General features: G+C 42.9%; 1 protein-coding gene across 2 annotated transcripts in view; it reads left to right on the forward strand.

Moving 5' to 3' along the window:
• TIMD4 (T cell immunoglobulin and mucin domain containing 4) overlaps nucleotides 1-17,830 on the forward strand; it is a 36,838-nt gene that overhangs the window by 10,480 nt on the left and 8,528 nt on the right. The window lies entirely within an intron of this gene.

A 17,830-nucleotide genomic window follows, 5' to 3' on the forward strand; every position in this document is an offset into this window, starting at 1 on the left:
TTCAATTGTTGATAGATATGTATTTATTGCCATTTTATTATCATAATTGTGTCTTCTTCTTCTTCTTCTTCTTCTTCTTCTTCTTCTTCTTCTTCTTCTTCTCCTTCTCCTCCTTCTCCTTCTTTCTCTCCTCCTCCTCCTCCTCCTCCTTCTCTCCTCCTCCTCCTCCTCCTCCTCCTCCTCCTCCTCCTCCTCCTCCTCCTCCTCCTCCTCCTCCTCCTCCTCCTCCTCCTCCTCCTCCTCCTCCTCCTCCTCCTCCTCCTCCTCCTCCTCCACCTCGACAGCCCTTTAACATTTCATACAATACTGGTTTGGTGGTAATGAACTCTTAGCTTTTTCTTATCTGGGGAACTCTTATCTGTCCTCTAATTCTAAATGATAGCTTTGTTGGGTAGAGTAATTTTGGTTGTAGGACCTTGCTTTTCATCATTTTGAATATTTCTTGCCAATCTCTTCTGGCCTGCAAACCTGCTGTTGAGAAATCAGCTGACGATCTTAAGGAAACTTCCTTGTAGGCAACTAATTTTTCTCTTGCTATTTTTAAGATTCTCTCTTTGTCTTTAACTCTTTGCATTTTAATTATGATATGTCTTGGTGTTCTTTTGGGTTCATCTGTGCTTCCTGGACTTGTATGTCTATTTCTTCACCAAGTTAGGAAAGTTTTCTGTCATTATTTTTTCAAATAGATTTTCAATTTCTTGCTCTCTCTCCTTCTGGCACCTCCCTGATGCGAATGTTGGTATGTTTAAAATTGTCTCAGAGGCTCCTTACATTATTTCTCTCTCTCTCTCTCTCTCTCTCTCTCTCTCTCTCTCTCTCTCTCTCTCGTAGATTCTTTTTGCTGTTCTGATTGTTTTTTGTTTCCTTATCTTCCAAATCTCTGATTTGATCCTTGGCTTCATCTACTCTACTATTACTTCCTTGTAATGTATTCTTCATTTCTGTTACTGTATCCTTCATTTCTGACCTGTTCCTGTTTATGTTTCCTCTCTCTGTGTTGACGTTCTCACTAAGTTCCTCTACTCTTCCCCTAAGTTCTTGGGCACCCTTATCACCAGCGTTTTGAACTCTGCCTCTGGTAGATTATCTCCATTTTGTTTAGTTCTTTTTCTGGAGTTTTCTTCTGTTCTATCATTTTGGACACATTTCTTTGTCTCCTCATTTTTGCAGCCTTCCTGCTTGTTTTTATGTATTCAGTAGAGCTGCTACACCTCCCAGGCTTGGTAGATTGGCCTAATATCTAGGTATTCTGTAGGTTCTAGTGACACAGCCTCCCATCACCCAAGCTGAGCACTCAAGGTATGCCCTCCCCTCATGTGGGCTGTGTAAACCGCCCTCTTGTAGTTGAGCCTTGATTGCTGTTGACATGTCAGTTGGAAGAATTTACTGCGCCCCCACCACCCCTCAGCCTATTAGTTGTAGGGATTGGCTGCGACCACCAACTACTGTGGAGGATCAGCTGTGCCAGGACCCACCCCACACATCAGCACTTACTTCAGCAGGACTCTCGTGTCCATTGACTCCGCCCCTTGAGTGTGACACTTGTAGAGGAGGTTGGGTGGTGGTGCTTCATGGTCTGAAGCCGTCTACTGGGTATGCTATCTCTGGCGCTCCCTGGGAGGTTCAGGCCGAGGTCTACTGCTGCCTGTGTTCTGCCTGGGACTACAAAGCAATCTACAAATGGCTGGCGCTTGTGCTGACTTAGAGGTACCCAGGTGAGGCCAAGCTGTGAACCAAGGCTGGCTGCTGCTAGTGCTGGGTCTGGGCCAATTAGAAAGAGGTCTGGGGCTCGCTGAGACCAAATGCTGCTGTTTGAGAGATTTTAGGAAAATCTGAAGCATGAGCCAAGATAAGCCATGGAAACAGCTTGAGTGGTGTGGGATCTCAAGTTGGGTAAGGTGGGGTCTCAGGGAATCACGAGGGTCAGGCAAACAGTGTGAGCCAGGTTGATGGAGTCTCAGATATGGTTCCCATCTGCAAGGTCTGTGAGGGGAGGGCTCATCAAAAGAACAATGGTTTCTGCCAGCACTTCTGTACTTCTGTCTGAAAGAAAGTTGCCTCCCACCCAGCTCTCATCCTGATGCTGAACAATTTGGTTCTTTCAAGCTCCTGACGCAGTACTGAGGCTCAAAGTGAGTGAATCTGAGTAAATCCATGGGTGGGCCCTTCAAAGGAACGTCTTGGGGCTCCAACAGCCCTCCATCTCCCCTAGCCTCAATCCTTGCTGGTTTTTATAGCCAAAAGTTATGGGGACTTCTCTTCCCAGCACTGGAACCTGAGGTGGGGAAGGTGGGAGTGGTGTGGCGCTGGGACCCCTTGCTCCTCAGGGGGGATCTCCACAGCTGAGATAGCCCTCCTGATTTTTATCCGCCAGCTTGTTCCACATCTCCACCCCTCTGGCCAGTCTCAATGTGGCTTCTGCTTTAATTTCCTAGTTGTAGGACTTCCATTTTCCAACCAGACTTCAGGTGGTTCCAAATGATGGTTGTTCTGTAGTTTAGTTGTAATTTTGATGTGGTTTTGGGAGGAGGCGAGTACTGCATTTTCCTACGCTGCCTTCTTGACTGGAAGTAAGAATTCTTTTATGCACTTGTCCTTTCATCCATCAAGCCTTCTCTAGGTATTTACTAGAGTACAGGGGCAGAGAATACCTTACAAATAAGATATGATTCACATCCTTGAGGGTGCTAGAAAGGATTGCCTAGGTTTGACTCCAGTTCTACAACTTTTTGGTGAGGGTCTCTGGGCTCGGTTTATTCCCACGTGTGTTGTGGAGCTGTGTAACTTCATGCATTTAAAGGACTTAGATTAGTGCCTGGCACTTTAGTAAAGCTTTCGAATTGTAGCTGTTACCTTAACAGGACTTACACCCAAGCAGAGGAAAACAGACATGTGTGGGGGAAATAAACCAATGCTTGTGATAGTACAATATGGGAGGCAGGAAGGTAGCATGGTTCCTGCACACACTCTGGTGTTACCCTGCCTGGGCTCTAAGCCTGCCTCTGACCTGCTGTGTGACTTTGGGAAAATTATTTCATCTCTTTGGATCTTTGTTTCCTTGTTGGTAAAATGGGAATAATAATAATAACACCTTTCCTACATCCATATGTCTTTTTTCTGAGGATTAAATGAGAACTTTATGCAGATCACTTAGAACATGTCTGACATGTTCTATATGCTCAGTAAGCCTTAGCTCTTTTTTATTTAATGACAGAGGTCAGTTTAGGGGACAGAGGGACACCCCAAATAGAAAGACAAGCATTTCCCTAAGTTCATTTTCTCTTTTAAAATCTTGGGTTCTCTAGTCAACACCCCAGGCAACGCTCGTTTCACTAGTGCAGTGATGGAGAACCTTTTGAGCTCGGCGTGTCAGCATTTTGAAAAACCCTAACTTAACTCTGGTGCTGTGTCACATATAGAAATTTTTTGATATTTGCAACTGTTGTAATGTACCCTGCGAATCACAGAAGGACGCCTCAAGAAGTCGAATTAAAGAGTCACATTTATTGCAATCTGGGACTATGAGGGGCCATTCCCCAAATCTCATAGTAACAAGATGGTCGCAGCTCCAAGGTTATGTAGGCAAAAAATCACAAAGGTATTGATTACATCCCAGGGTTTGGAATGAGGAACCTGGCTCTCAAAAAGCAGTTTACAGAAGCAGAATTAAGCAAGTTAATTATAGTTTTGGATCTCGGGGTCACTGAATTGACAGAAATACATTATCTAGAGCCCTCAGGTCTGGAATGAGGAACCTAGTTTGCAAAAAGCAGTTTACAGAAGCAGAAACAGCATGTTATAAACACATTATCTAGAGCCCTTGGGTAACCTGGGTTAAACTTAGGCATGTTATCTAAATTACAGTTTTGGGTCTAGAGCCCTGTGACCTTGGAATAACTGTGCTGTCCTTCCCAGGTGAAGGAAAAATGTGCTTTCTAAGACCAGTATGACCACAACCCATGGGATATTCACATTACAATCAATAAGGCATTTAATCGAATGGGATGATTTACATAATTCAGAAAATCAAAATAACCTGCCCATTGTTAAACAAAGCAAATAGGTTCATAAGCCAAACAGCAGGGTTAAAGTTAAACTATAATTTCTACCGGAGATGGTTGCTACCATACTTCACAACCATAGTAAAACAAAGACTTATTTTTTTAATATTTATTTGATATATTTAAATGCCATTTAACAAAGAAAAATCAACCAAAAAAATGAGTTTGCGTGTCACCTCTGACATGCGTGTCATAGGTTCGCCATCACTGCACTGGGAAATGAGTGACTCAGAGATTTTTTTTCTCAGCCAAGGGGTAAGGGACTGTGCTCGTATGAATGGTTTTGTCTTTGGCCGTGGGAACAATCTGTTGTCTGGGATTGAGCTATTTTGGTTCCACTGTGGTCCCATCCTACATCCTCCTGCAAGCCAGGATGAAAATGAAGCATGCTATAAGTATCAGTGCTGGCTTCTTCCCTGTTCTGCCTCATTTCTGAACCCCTTCCTCAGCCACTTCTGACATGAAGCTAGGAATGCTCGTAGGAAAATCACCCATGTATTCAAAATGCTACTAACTTATTTTAAATTATGCAAATATTACAACAATGTGTTTTGTGAGGGTTACCAAAATAAAAAAAGGTAGAAATAAACCTCTCTTTGTCTCCCTCTCTTTAATCCCAGCCCCTCCTGAAGATGATAATTCTAGATCTTTCTCTATTATGTCATGTATATGTAGAGATATTTAATTAGAGTTTGTTTTGTGTGTATTTTTTAAAATGCTATTATACTGTGTGCAGCCTTCTGCATTTTATTTTGTTCACATTATATAGTTTAGATCGCTTTCGTCCTCTGTCCATGTAGATCTGCATCATTATGCTAAATTGCTGTGTAGTATTTCATACTATGGAAACTTCCAGTATCCATTGCCCTGTGAGGGCATTTTAGTTGTTCCAATGTTTCATCATTGTGAACAGTCTGCAGTGAACAACCTTGGGTGTGTGTCCCCTTAAGCATTTATGCAAGTGGTTCTCTATCTAGGGCAGTGACCAAGAAGGAGAAAAGATAGACTCCAAGAAATGTGCACTTGTAAATTTAATACTCTTAAAAAATTGTCCTCTGGAGAGGCTGTGCCGATTTGTTTTCTTGCCCATGGAATATCTGCTTTCCCATATCGTCCCTACCTCCTGAGAAGTAAATGTCATCTCGTTCTTCTGTTGTTCTGATTAACAGAGCATTTGAGTGTCTTTCAATATGTTTATTAGCCTGAGAACAGTCATCTCTTTAACTCTGTGAAGTGCAGTGTGGCGTCACTCGTGAAGGCTCAGAAGATAGGCTTGGAGGGGACAGATAAGAGTGAGTGAAGGGGCACAGGTTTTGAAGGAAGACTACAAATCAGGATGAAATGCAGGGCGATCTCCTGTGGGAAAGCTCTGACTTGCACTAACTCATGCAGTGGGAAGACAGAAAATCTGGGCTCGATGTTGATCACTCGAGGGAAATTAGGTCCCAGAAAGTCAAACCTTCTTTGTCCTTGGGACCAGGTTAGGGTGGGGGCTGTTTTCTATCAGAAGAGAAGGTGGCCCCCAGAAAAGTGATGAAGGGTGGGCAAGGAGTTGGAGTTTTCAAAATGTTGTCATTTATTTTATTTAGATCTTGGACTGTTTTACACTGAATTGGGAACAAGAGGCCATCTGGTGTTTTACCTTTTCTGTAACATTCCTGGTAATTTCCATTTCGCTCCTCCTTGTTACACTCCCGGAGAGAGAGAACACTTGCTCCGACCTGCAGAGGCTGCACTGCTGAAGAGGAGCTTGTTATGAGAACGTCTGTCAGTCTCTACTCAGGGAACCAACCAGGGTTTATTGAGCACATACCATGTGCTGGCCAAGCTCTTCTTATGGGCCACTCCATCCAATCTCTCTTTAGCAGGTACTCATGTTCCCTATTTCATGTAACTTTCAGAAGGCCACAGAGCTCTCAGGTACCAGGTCTAGGAAGTCTAGCTCTGATTCCATGCTGTTAGATATTATTCTTTTTTACCTTGTTTTTCTGTCTGAAGTTAAAGGTCAGGTTCTTCATTTACCATTGTCTCTTCCCACTGGTTTTGGTAACAAAACACTTATAATACTTATTACCATCTACTAAGGACTTAGTCATGTGTTGGAGGCTGTACTAAGGGTTTTTAACATGCATTTTCTTACTCAAATCTCACAGTGATCTTCTAGTCAGGTACAGCTATTACCCTGGTTTCACACAGTAAGGAAAACACACACACAGAGGGTCAGAGAGTTTCTTAGAGAAGCTTACAACTACACACATCTTTCTTTGTTTTAACACTACTCATTTACATGCATAACCTCATTTAATTTTTCACAAAAGCCTATGAGAGAGATACTGCATTACCTCCATTTAAGAATTGAGGAAGGTTATGTAAATTGGCCAGGAAATGACAGACCTGGATTTGGCCCATGTCTGCTCCACTCTGACTCCACTCTAACCCATGCTATCTGCTTCCACTGATGTCCCCTTGGAGGCTCTTATAGAATAAGACTGCTTCTTCATTTACATGAAAGAGCTTTCAACCCATTTCACAGGGCCTGCATGTCTCTGGGTTTTTTCCTTTCCCCAGCTAAAGAGCCCCAATTCCCTCTTCATTCCTTCATGTACTTTCTTGGGTGGTAAGGCTTCTTTTATGATTGAGGGCTGTTGTAAACGCTTAAAGAGGATCTTGGCAAAATTAGCATTACCCACAAAGGCAATTTCTCACCTCCATTCTATGGCCGCCTAGAATGGAATTCAGAGATGTGGGGTAGTTTGTCCAAGACTACACAGCTAGAAACACGAACAGCAATAAGACCATCAGTAAAAGCCCTCGGGCTCTTTCTGCAGCTAAAGGGAGTCTGTTAGGGGTCTCTTACTCCTCCAGGTATATAGGAATTTAAATCATTCCCTCTAGCCTGAGGAGTAATTCATATTTGCTTGACAGCAGGAATACATAAAAGGGTTCCAAATTGCTCTCTAAAGACCCAGTCTCTATGCAGTAGGGACTTTGAAACCAGGGTGAGTAGAGACACATGACTAGGTCACTTCCTAAGTAAGACCAGGTGCCCTGTGATTAACTCCTCTGTTGATTATGTCTCAGGCTCACTTTTACTGCCTCAGTAACATCCCAAATCCCTTCTTTCTAGTCCTTTCCTCTCACAAACTCCTGGGCAGCATTGGGTGGGGGTCAAAAGAGCTCTATTGGGGAGTGGGGAAGACTCAGGGTTATATCCCAGCTCTGTCGTTTCCTGCTGGTCCTCCCTGCCCTTACAGAATTTCAGGCGAGTGACTTGTTCTATCCTTTTCTAAATCTCAGTGTCCTCAAAATATAAATTTGAAATAATAGTAGTACTTATTTCGTAGGGCTATTAAGTGAGGAAATAGATGAGAAAAAAATGCCGAATCCATAATTACTGGCTAGTAAATGACAGTCACCGTGACAGATTCCTATTTCCTCTCTGGTACATTTCTGCTGCTATTCCTACTCACACACCCTCATTTTTAGGCCTGTCCAGTAAGGTAACAAGAGGCCACTTCCAAAAGCTCCCAGCTGACTCGCTGTTCCTTATAAGTACAAAGTTTTATTATGTGTTGTTTTTAAACTGCTGATCACACTAGGGAAATAGCTAATGAGTGACAGAATTACAAATCTGGGGAAGTTACAAAAGCTTTAAAATTGTATGGTAATACTTCTCTACTCAGTATTAGAGTAATATGAGATTCTGATAGCTTTTCACTGACTCCTTTTTAGATGGCTCTCAGAGCTCTCAATTATTGGTTTTATTCCTGTGGGTGGATATCTTTAACCACCTGCTGCTTCTCACTTGTTTTGTCCTCACATTGCTCAACCTAGGGAGGCTTAGAAATCAAGGATGGCTGAGAAAGAGCTGTGGTCAAGCTGCCATGCAAAGATACTTGCAAGTATATATCTTCTACTTTGGTGCCCTTCTCCACGTTTACGGTGTTTGGTCTGCAGACATCATCTGAAGGAGCCCCACCCAAGGGGACAAATCTTCCTTCTCTATAGCTGCCTCTAATGGAGCTCAGAGAGGTGGAGTGACTTCTCTAAGATCACACAGCTATAAAGAGGGAGAGTGGGGACTCACACCTACCTTTCATGGGTTTTAAACTGTGTCCGTAAACTCGTGGGAACTGAAGGGTTGTTGTCTATGGAAAACTGGGAAACCGAGGACCAAAAAAGGCCAGCAAGTTGAGAGAGGCCTTGCGGTGAGTTAGGACGAGAGCTGAGACCAGGGGCCAGTTCTCATCTCATGTACAGTTGGCCTTTGTTCCAGGCCTGGTAGCCACTATCTCTCAACAAAGCTTTCCTGAGGGCAGATTTTCATATGTGACCCTAAAGCATCAGGATTCACTCATTCTCAGCCCCGCAATGGGTCATTATACCCACCACCAGCATGAAGTGAAAACTGTAGAACAATTTCAAATTTAATGCACACAAATACGCATGAGGACTGCCCTGTCAAACCTGTAAAATTGGAAGAATGAACACTGCTCTGGTAAGAATAACTTTTTTCGTTCCTTGAGATTTTTACAGTACCTTTTTTTTTTTTTTTTTTTTTTTTTGGTCCCAGCGTTAGGATGGTGAAGCAGTCAGGGAGGGATGCTTTAAGGAACATTTGTCCTATTACTGTATCTTTTTATTTTACAAAGCCAGCCTATGTTTCAAGGTCTAGAGCAAGCTGGCCTTTGCATAGAGTCAGGATTCTCACAGGAAAAGGTGGTTGCAAATGGGATTTCATATCTTTATCTTGGAATTTAGTTTGCATTTGTGGATATTTGGTAAAGGCTTTTCAAATCTGTCATTCATTAAATGTGGCTTATTTAGTAATTTCTCTCTTCTTCAAAAGGCCATACTTTAGTGGTATAGATAGGCTTGTAAGTAACAATTAATCATCCAGTGTGCTTGGTTTTGCATAGAAGTATGAAAAGGTGACGTTGGGCTCCAAGGAGAAAGAGATAGAGTCTATCTTTGAAAGGAGGATCAGTATGATCTCACTGAATGACATTTGAATTGGTTCTTCAAGGACGAGGACATTGCATTGAAGAAGGAATGGTGAGGTAGAACAACATGAACAAAGACAGGGGAATTTGATAAGAGTGTGAAATCCTTGGAGATTGTTTAATGGTCAAGTTAAATTTCATGGAGATAGGAAGCTAGGAATGGTCTAAGTTCTTAAAGGACTTGATTGATGAGCTGAAGAATTTTTTAATTTATTTTTTAAATATATTTTTATTTATTTCAAGGAAGAAGGGAAGGGGAGAGAAAGATAGACACATCAATGATGAGAGAGAATTACTGATTGGCTGCTTCCTGCATGCCCCACACTAGGGTTCAAGCCTGGAACCCAAGCATATGCCCTAACCAGGAATCGAACTGTGACTTCTGGTTCATAGGTCGATGCTCAACCACTGAGCCCTGCCGCTGGACTTGGCTCAAGAATTTAGATTTGATTCCAGGGTCATAAAGAACCATTCATGTTTTGTTTTGTTTTTGAGTAGGGAATGACATTTTCAGTTCTGTTGTAGGAAAAATTGCTCTGGCAAAAGTGTAGAAGATATATCAGAGAGGGGCAAGCCTGGAGGCAGAGTGGTTGCCCAGGAAACTCCTGCAATAACTCAAGCTGGAGATGAGCATCTAGACTAGAATGACGGCAGCAGTAACAACAGAGAGGTGACAGTATCAAAGCCATTTAGGAGTTAGCATTGAAAGGACATGGTAACTGAAGTAAGAGTGAAAGATGACTAATTCTCTGTACGTGGGAGACCAGATCGATGTGACGGGTTAACTGGGGAAGGAACCCCAGGAGGAAGGATGACATTTGTTTGGGAGATCTTGAATGTGAAGTGTCTCTGGAATGTCTAACAGGCAGCTGAAAAGATGGAGCCTGGGCTCACTTAGGGATGCCTGGGTGGGATGGGTATCTTTGATCAAATAGTAATTACTATGATGATTCACACTGTAAGTGCTAAATAGGGACTTGCCACTGTGCCAATACATTCAAACATATTGTCTCATAAGGGACAGTTCAGGGCTATGGATATAATTGTGGGAGTCGTTGATGGTAAATGACACTAGTGGAGTGACCCTTATATGCCAGGGCTGGGCTCAGTGCTTTTAAAGCATTGTCTCAGTGCGAGGCATTGTCTGGATCGGAGGAAAACGCTATTATTGCATCTGTTACACAACAGAAGAGACTGAGGTTTGGAGAAGTGAAGACATTTGCCAGAGTTTGAACCCCACGCCTCTGGGCTCTTGAAACTGAGCTCTTAAGCACTTTATTATATTGTCTTCTAAGTGAGCTAAGCTCTAATTGAAGTTCCTGTGGGATCCCCTGAAGGTATTATATGAGATGAAGGGAGCAATAAAGAAGCGCAGAGAGACACCCTTCACCCCTAAACCCCCAGCCCTCAAGGAGCAATTGCATTGGCAGAGGGTGTGGTGGAAGCAGAAAAACTGGCTAGGGAGGCAGAAAGGGAAACACCAGAAATAGGAAGGGATCCAGGATTACACAGGAGCAGAGGGAGCTGGGCTGAGAAAAGGTATGGAGGTTGTGTTAAATGTTCAGAAATTCTGCATGCTGGTCGGGTAGGATGGATGAGGCATTGAGGAAGATGGCCATGGGGAACCCTGAATTCCAATGATGAGCAATTGTTAGAGAATGAACATTAGGCATTCTTTCAAGAAGTTCAAGGGTGACTACTTACAGGGAGGCAAGGTAGAGAGAAGGGGATGGTGAATGGAGCGAGGTTTGTCCTGGTATAGGAGAAGAGGATGCGGTTAAGAATGGGGGAGGTGGGATTTGGTCTAGAAATGGAGATAAGAGAGAAGGGAGGGAAGATAGAATAAATGAAGGGGTGAGAGCAACCAGATCTTAGGTTAGCCTCCTAGAGAAGTGGGAGAAGACTGGGGAACCAAGACCTTGAACTTAAGAGGTCATCCAGTCGGTGAACACCAGACTTGTCCATAGGCTGGAATCATAGGGAGCTAGATAAAAGCAGCCATTAACCTACTTTACTCAAGGCTCACAGAATTAGAAACCTTGTTGGGGAAGGGGGAGCCCAAGAAATTGTATGTTTAACAAACTCCCTCAGGAGATTCTTTTGAAGCCAGCCTACCCCTAGCCCCAAGAAGGCATTAGGAATTGCTGGTGTAGTACACACTCCTTATTCTACACAGAAGGAAAGTGAGGCTCCAAGGTATCATAAACATTCTAAGAGAAGTGGGAACTAGGCCCTAGGTAGGTCCCCCTTCTGGCTCCCAAATCACAGCTCTTTCCCCTACACTGCACTATTTTATTAAAGACAAAATCAAGCCCTGGCACAACCTGACACTTTTGGGCCCTCAAGTGATCAAGGACATAGGGGAATTGTAGGAGGAATTGCCATTCTCAGGACAAGTTCAGCAGAAAGAACAGAGGAAGCTAGGAGAATGACGCAAAGCTCATTTTCACTCACAAATGCTGTGGTTAGAAGGAAAGAAATTGGATGCAGTTGATTTCAGAGTCAACATCTTTTGTGAGGCATTAGCCGATCTGTTTTCTCTCTCATGCCCAGTGCTTTTCAGAGGCTCAAATTAGCTGAGAGGCTGGCAGGATGGGGATAAAAGGGAAGGACAAAACGTGGATTCTCACCATTCTCCTCACAGTAGCATGATATTCTACCAACTGCACCACTGATTTTTTTTTTCATTACTAAAATTGAAACTGAATCCATGTAATTCTCACATCTAACAGCTCACCTCAGAAAGGTCAACCAAATAAGATCAAAGGGAGTTTCCATGTCTGTGGTGAGGCAGAGTGTGAAAAGAAGAAGCCAGCCACATTGAAACAGAACACAGAGCCGGCCCTAAGTGAGCTGGGCAACTCAGTCCACAGACCAAACCATCCCTCTGGGCCCAGCCAGGCACTGCAGAGATCTCCGGTTTCACAGGGATGTAGGATAAAAGGGTAACCCTCAGCGGATTCTGTAACCAGGTTTCTGTTCTCCCCACTGTGAACAAGTCAGTGAGTAAAGGTGCCAACACCCTCTGGTCCTACCTGCACTAACGTACTGTGAGACCCTGTGATGCTCAGCAGCCTGGCCAAGGGGGCCAGGCATGGAATTTGGACTCAGATGTCATTGCTCCACCATTTACTATCATCACGAGGTAGGCAGCATTGGGCAAGATAGGGGACCTCTCTGAGTTTCAGTTTCTTTTTCCATAATTCTGCCCACATCGACTTAACTCAGCCCAAGTTCACTTGCCTCCTCACATTTGTTCTGAAGTTCAAATGTGGTAATAAACGCCAGAGCCTCGTGTACTTTTAGCTGCTCACATTGTACTCATCATTGTCATCATCAACAATAATGATGAGCAGGCTCCCTTTTCCAGAAACAACACCCACCTAGGCAGCGGAGGGCTAGGGGTCCATTCTTCCAGAGCAGGTGTATGTGAGCTCTTAACACATTTTCCAAAGGCCACGCAGCCCAGAGGACAAGAGCCTGGGCTCTCGGGTAGATAATCCTGGCTCCGAGGTTTGCTCACTCCCCTCCCAGCTATGTGACTCTCTGCAACAGGGTTCCCACTGTGAAAGGAGGAGAGTAAGGGTGCTGACTATAAAGCATTTTCTGAGGTCAAACACGGGAAGTACTTGGCGCATTGCTGGGCGTGCAGGAAGTGCTTGGTATAGGCAGTGGTCGGCAAACTGTGGCTCGCGATCCACAAGCGGCTCCTTGGCCCCTTGAGTGTGGCTCTTCCACAAAATACCGACTTCTGCGCATGGGCCACGAAGTTTCAATCACACTGTACATGCACGCCCACACGTGGTATTTTGTGGAAGAGCCACACTCAACGGGCCAACGAGCCACAGTTTGCCGACCACTGGTATAGGGGGATCCATTTGTTATTGCTGTTGTCATTATCAATGATTTTGAAGCTTCTTGGTAAATTGTACACCTTGACACCTCCCTCCATCAAGATTTATTGATCAGTCGGTGTGGGCAGGGTAGTGTTGGACATTACTCTTTAAAGCGGAGCCCAGTCAGGAAGAATTAGGGTGAGGTCTTGTCTGTGCTTCACTAGGACCCTCAGATATCAGCAGGTAGATCTGTAGCCTGGGGTGGTGACTTTGGGCTCTCATAAGGATGATGACATTTTTGTTGCCGGGGCACCTCGGAGGAAGTGGAGGGTGGAGGCCTAGTTCAGAACTGGAGTGACTCAGATAATGGTGTTCTCGAGTCTCTGGTTTCCCTCTGTGACCGCATCTTCGCAGTCTGTGAAGTCATCTCATCGAACCTTCCTCTTTATGAACCACATTGGTGCCAATACAATTTGTTCTCTGGTCCCTTTCAACATTTACAAATGAACCCCACCCTATGTTGCCCTGGGAGCTATGAACATCTGACTCACGTATATAATGCTGTTGATTCATTAAGTGTAGAGTGCTCTTTTTCATCATGCTACATGTTAAAAACACATGGGGGTCCCCAAAATTAAAAGGAAGTATGTGAACTCAATAAATGTGTTTTTCTACTTTCTTCTTTTTTAACAAAAAATATAATATATTTTTATTGATTTCAGAGAGGAAGGGAGAGGAAGAGAGAGAGAGAAACATTAATGATAAAAGAGAATCAGTGATTGGCTGCATCCAGAATGCCCCTCACTGGGGATTAAGTCCACAATCCGGGCTGGGAATTGAACCGTGAACTCCTGGTTCATAGATAGACACACAATCACTGAACCACACTGGCATTTTGAAATTCCAGATCTACCTTAACGCTGCTAGGCAAGGTCAGAAAATATGGGTTCTAGTCACTCCCTTTGTAATTCACCACTGTGGAACCTGGCACGAGTGAAACTCTCTACATGTTTGTTTTTCTACTGGTTAAAGAAAGGAATTAGAGAAAGTAATTTCAAATTCCTCTCAATTCCAAAACTATTCAGTTTGTGAGTTTTGGATCCTTTCGCTATACTTTGGATTTTAAAGACCATACCACCAGAAGGGGGCAGCATAAGCCAGTGTACCTGCCAAGGAAAAGAACCTTCTCTGAAGGCTGGAAGTTGTCACTTGTCAAACTCTAGGATTATGTTAAGATTGTATCATTGAATGGACTTATTTTAGAACTAAATTTGTTTTAAAAGCAGAGACAGATGAGTCCCAGTGTCTATGAATTTAATCATGAGTCAAAATGGGTAATATGAGTTAGAATGTTTCCACTGAGGAGATAGAGAGCTTTTATTTCCAATTGATTTCTGGCATGAAGCCCACTGGTTACAGAGCTTGTGTTTCCAAATAGGATTTTAACATGCTCTTTTTCTTTTCTCTCAGAGTGGTTACAATCATGATTTTTTCTGAGTCACTCAGAGTTGGGTTCCTTTAATGCAGTGGTTCTCAACCTTCTGGCCCTTTAAATAGTTTCTCATGTTGTGACCCAACCATAAAATTATTTTCGTTGCCACTTCATAACTGTAATGTTGCTACTGTTATGAATCGTAATGTAAATATCTGATATGCAGGATGGTCTTAGGCGACCCCTGTGAAAGGGTCATTTGACCGCCAAAGGGGTCGCGACCCACAGGTTGAGAACTGCTGCTTTAATGGTTTGTGTTACTTTGGGCAAATGAGTTAAACTTTTTCAGCCTCAGTTTATACATCTGTAAATGGCTTTTAGTAAGCATTCAATGAGGTAATTTACATGAGGTGGTTATCCCTGTCCTAGGTATGCAGTAGTGCCCAAATTGATTATTAGAGGGAGTTTCTAGTGATTTTGAAGCAAATTTTTGCTAATGGGATGGGAACAATGTTGATGTTCAAAATGGATTCTTAAAAGAATTTGTAAAAATGCAATGCCTTTCCAGAACTGCATATAACACAGAGTTTTTAAAAATACTATACACGTATTTCAATAGCACTGTTGATTTAAAAAAAAATGCGTTTTTATTGATTTGAGAGAAAGAGAGAAATGGAGGGAGGGAGGGAGAGAGGGAGAGAGCGAATTCTCATCTACAACCATAGGCATAACCATCTTGAAGGGTAAGTCTCTCATCACCCTGGGGTTTGAAAGTCTGAAAGTTTTAAGAATAAAAGTGTGCTCAGATGTAACACATTTAATTCCCTAACTCCACGAGTGTTGTTTTTGCAATAGTAGATTAATTATACCGGGAGTCAGAAAACTTATTTTTTGTGAAGGGCCAAATAGCACATATTTTAGGCCTTGCAAACCATACTGTCTCTGTTGCAACTCCTCAATTCTGCCTTTTTAGTGCAAAAGCAGCCAGGCACACACATAAACAAATGGGTGTCACTGTGCATCAATTAAACTTTATTGTTAGACACTGAAATTTTAATTGTCTGTGATTTCCATGTGTTCCCCGTCATTATTCTTTTGATACTTTCTCAAAAATTTAAACATTATAAAAATGATTCTTGGCTCTCAGGATTTGGCCCTCTGACATAGTGTGCCAACTCTTGAGCTATACCACCCAGGTACAGGACAGATTCCTTAGGAAGGACAGAGGTGAGTCAGTTCCAATAGGGCTCTTCCAGAACATTCACTGATTGATCATTGCCTACCTACTAGATTGTAAGTCCTTTGAAGATAAAATGGTGCTTTTATGCTATAGTTTTACATTTAAACTTTATTTTTCATGCTATAAAATCAACACATGCTCACGTAAAAAAATTAAAACACTATAAAGTGAAAGTTTCTTGTATTACAAACATTGCCCACCCTCCCATTCCACCCCTACCCTCCCCCAAGTGACCAAGATAAAGAGATTTATTCCTGTAGCATTTTGAGATATATTTGCTCAGATCAGTCTTCCTACTAACATAGTAACATTTATCATTATTCGTTACAACATTTTCAAATGTTTCATGAAATTACTTTTTATATTGTTTTAAATTTGCTTTAAAATTCATTCAACAATTTTGTTCAACAATTTTTTACCACAAAGGCCCCTATGGATCATGTATATATTAGATTGAGCCATAGGAAATGGCTGAAATTTAAATCATTAAAAAAAAACCTTTTTATTTTGAAATAATTTTAAACTCACACAAACTTGCAAAAATAGTAGAGAGGTCTGTACATTCCTCTGACTTGCCCCAATGGTACCATCTCATATTACTACAGTACATTGTCAAAACCAAGAAATTGACACAACTAGCTAGTCTACAATTCCTACTTGAATTTCACCCATTTTTATAGGTACTCATTCTTTAAAAAAACAAACAAACCATTTTAACTTTACAGAAACAACGTAGCTATTATATAGAGACTAGAGGCCTGGTGCACGGATTGGTGCACATGTGGGGTCCCTCAGCCTGGCCTGTGGGGATCGGGCCAAAACCAGCTCTCTGACAACCCCCGAGGGGTCCTGGATTGGGAGAGGGTGGTTCTTGGGTGATGCACCCCGGAATTGGGCTCCCTCCTCTCTGGTTCTGGGTGCGACACCTGAGAATTGGAGCTGCCAAGTCCCCTGCGTTGAGTGTCTGCCCCCTGGTGGTCAGTGCACATCATAGCTATCAGTCGGACAGCTGAACTATCAGCCAGTTGGCTCATAGCTAAGGCTTTTCTATATACAGATAGATGTAAATATACATCCTGTACATCTTTGCATGTCAGTACTCTCAGACTAGGGAGGTGGTTTTGCTAACAGGACCACCCAAACCGTCTTTGATTGTGGGTTAATGGGTTCCTAACACCTATCTTCAAAGTTTCGCTTAGAAGGTCACTGTGGTACTGCTTCAGAGAAATGACACCCACCCTAAGGGTTAGCTCGTGACTCAGGCATCTTAGACAGTTTCCAGTGATTAACACATGACACATGGGATATTTTACAGTTAAGATTTTTACATTTGAAAAGATTTCAAAATTATGCAAAAGTAGTATTAAGAAAAAATATAATTGCCTATAACACTTCCACTTAAAGTCAGATGCATTTAGCCTGTTAGTATTTCTTTTTAGTTTTGAGTTTAATGCTCCTTGGCTTGAGGCCCCTTCTTCCATCTTCAAAGCCAGCAATGTAGCATCTGCAAATCTCTCTCTCTCTCTGACCTCTTCTTCCATCATCATGTATCTAACTTTGACATTTTTGCCTACCTCTTAGAAGGGTCTTGGTGATTACATTGGGCTCAGTAGCTGGTCCAGGATAAATCTTTCCATCTCAGGATCTGTGGCTTAATCACATTGCAAAGTCTCTTGCCATGTAAGCAAACATATTCACAAATTCCGATGATTAGGAAGTGGACACCTTTCGGTGTCATTATTCTGCCTACCATGGTCTCCCAACTGTTCAAGAGACAAGTGACTCATTCTTCTCTAGACCAGATTAACAATGTATTCTGATTAGTAAAAACATTTATTGATAATTTGTTTACACAACCTCCATTGCCGGGGTCCAACCCCAGCGGGTCCAGGGGTCCCCAAAGGTGTGGATGGTGTCGGCGAAGAAGAGATGACATGGAGACAGCGTTCAGTTGATCAGCAGCCTAGCCAGGATCTCTAGCCAGGATCTCCAGCCAAGTTCTGGTCTGGATCTCCAGCGAAGTTCTGGTTCAGGATCTCCAGCCAAGTTCTGGTCTGGATCTCCAGCGAAGTTCTGCTTAGGATCTCCAGCCAGGTTCTGTAGCCAAGTTCCCTCGCTAGGTTCTGTCCAGGTTCTCCAGCCAGGTTCAGTTACCAGGTTCTAGTCAGGTTCTCTTGCCAATTTCTGTAGTCAGGTTCAGTCCAGGATCTTTTGCCATGTTCTCTCGCTAGGTTCTGTCTCTAGGTTCTGAGGCCGGT

The sequence above is a fragment of the Myotis myotis genome, unplaced genomic scaffold, assembly GCF_014108235.1.
Source record: "Myotis myotis isolate mMyoMyo1 unplaced genomic scaffold, mMyoMyo1.p scaffold_m19_p_6, whole genome shotgun sequence".
Taxonomy (NCBI): Eukaryota; Metazoa; Chordata; class Mammalia; order Chiroptera; family Vespertilionidae; genus Myotis; species Myotis myotis.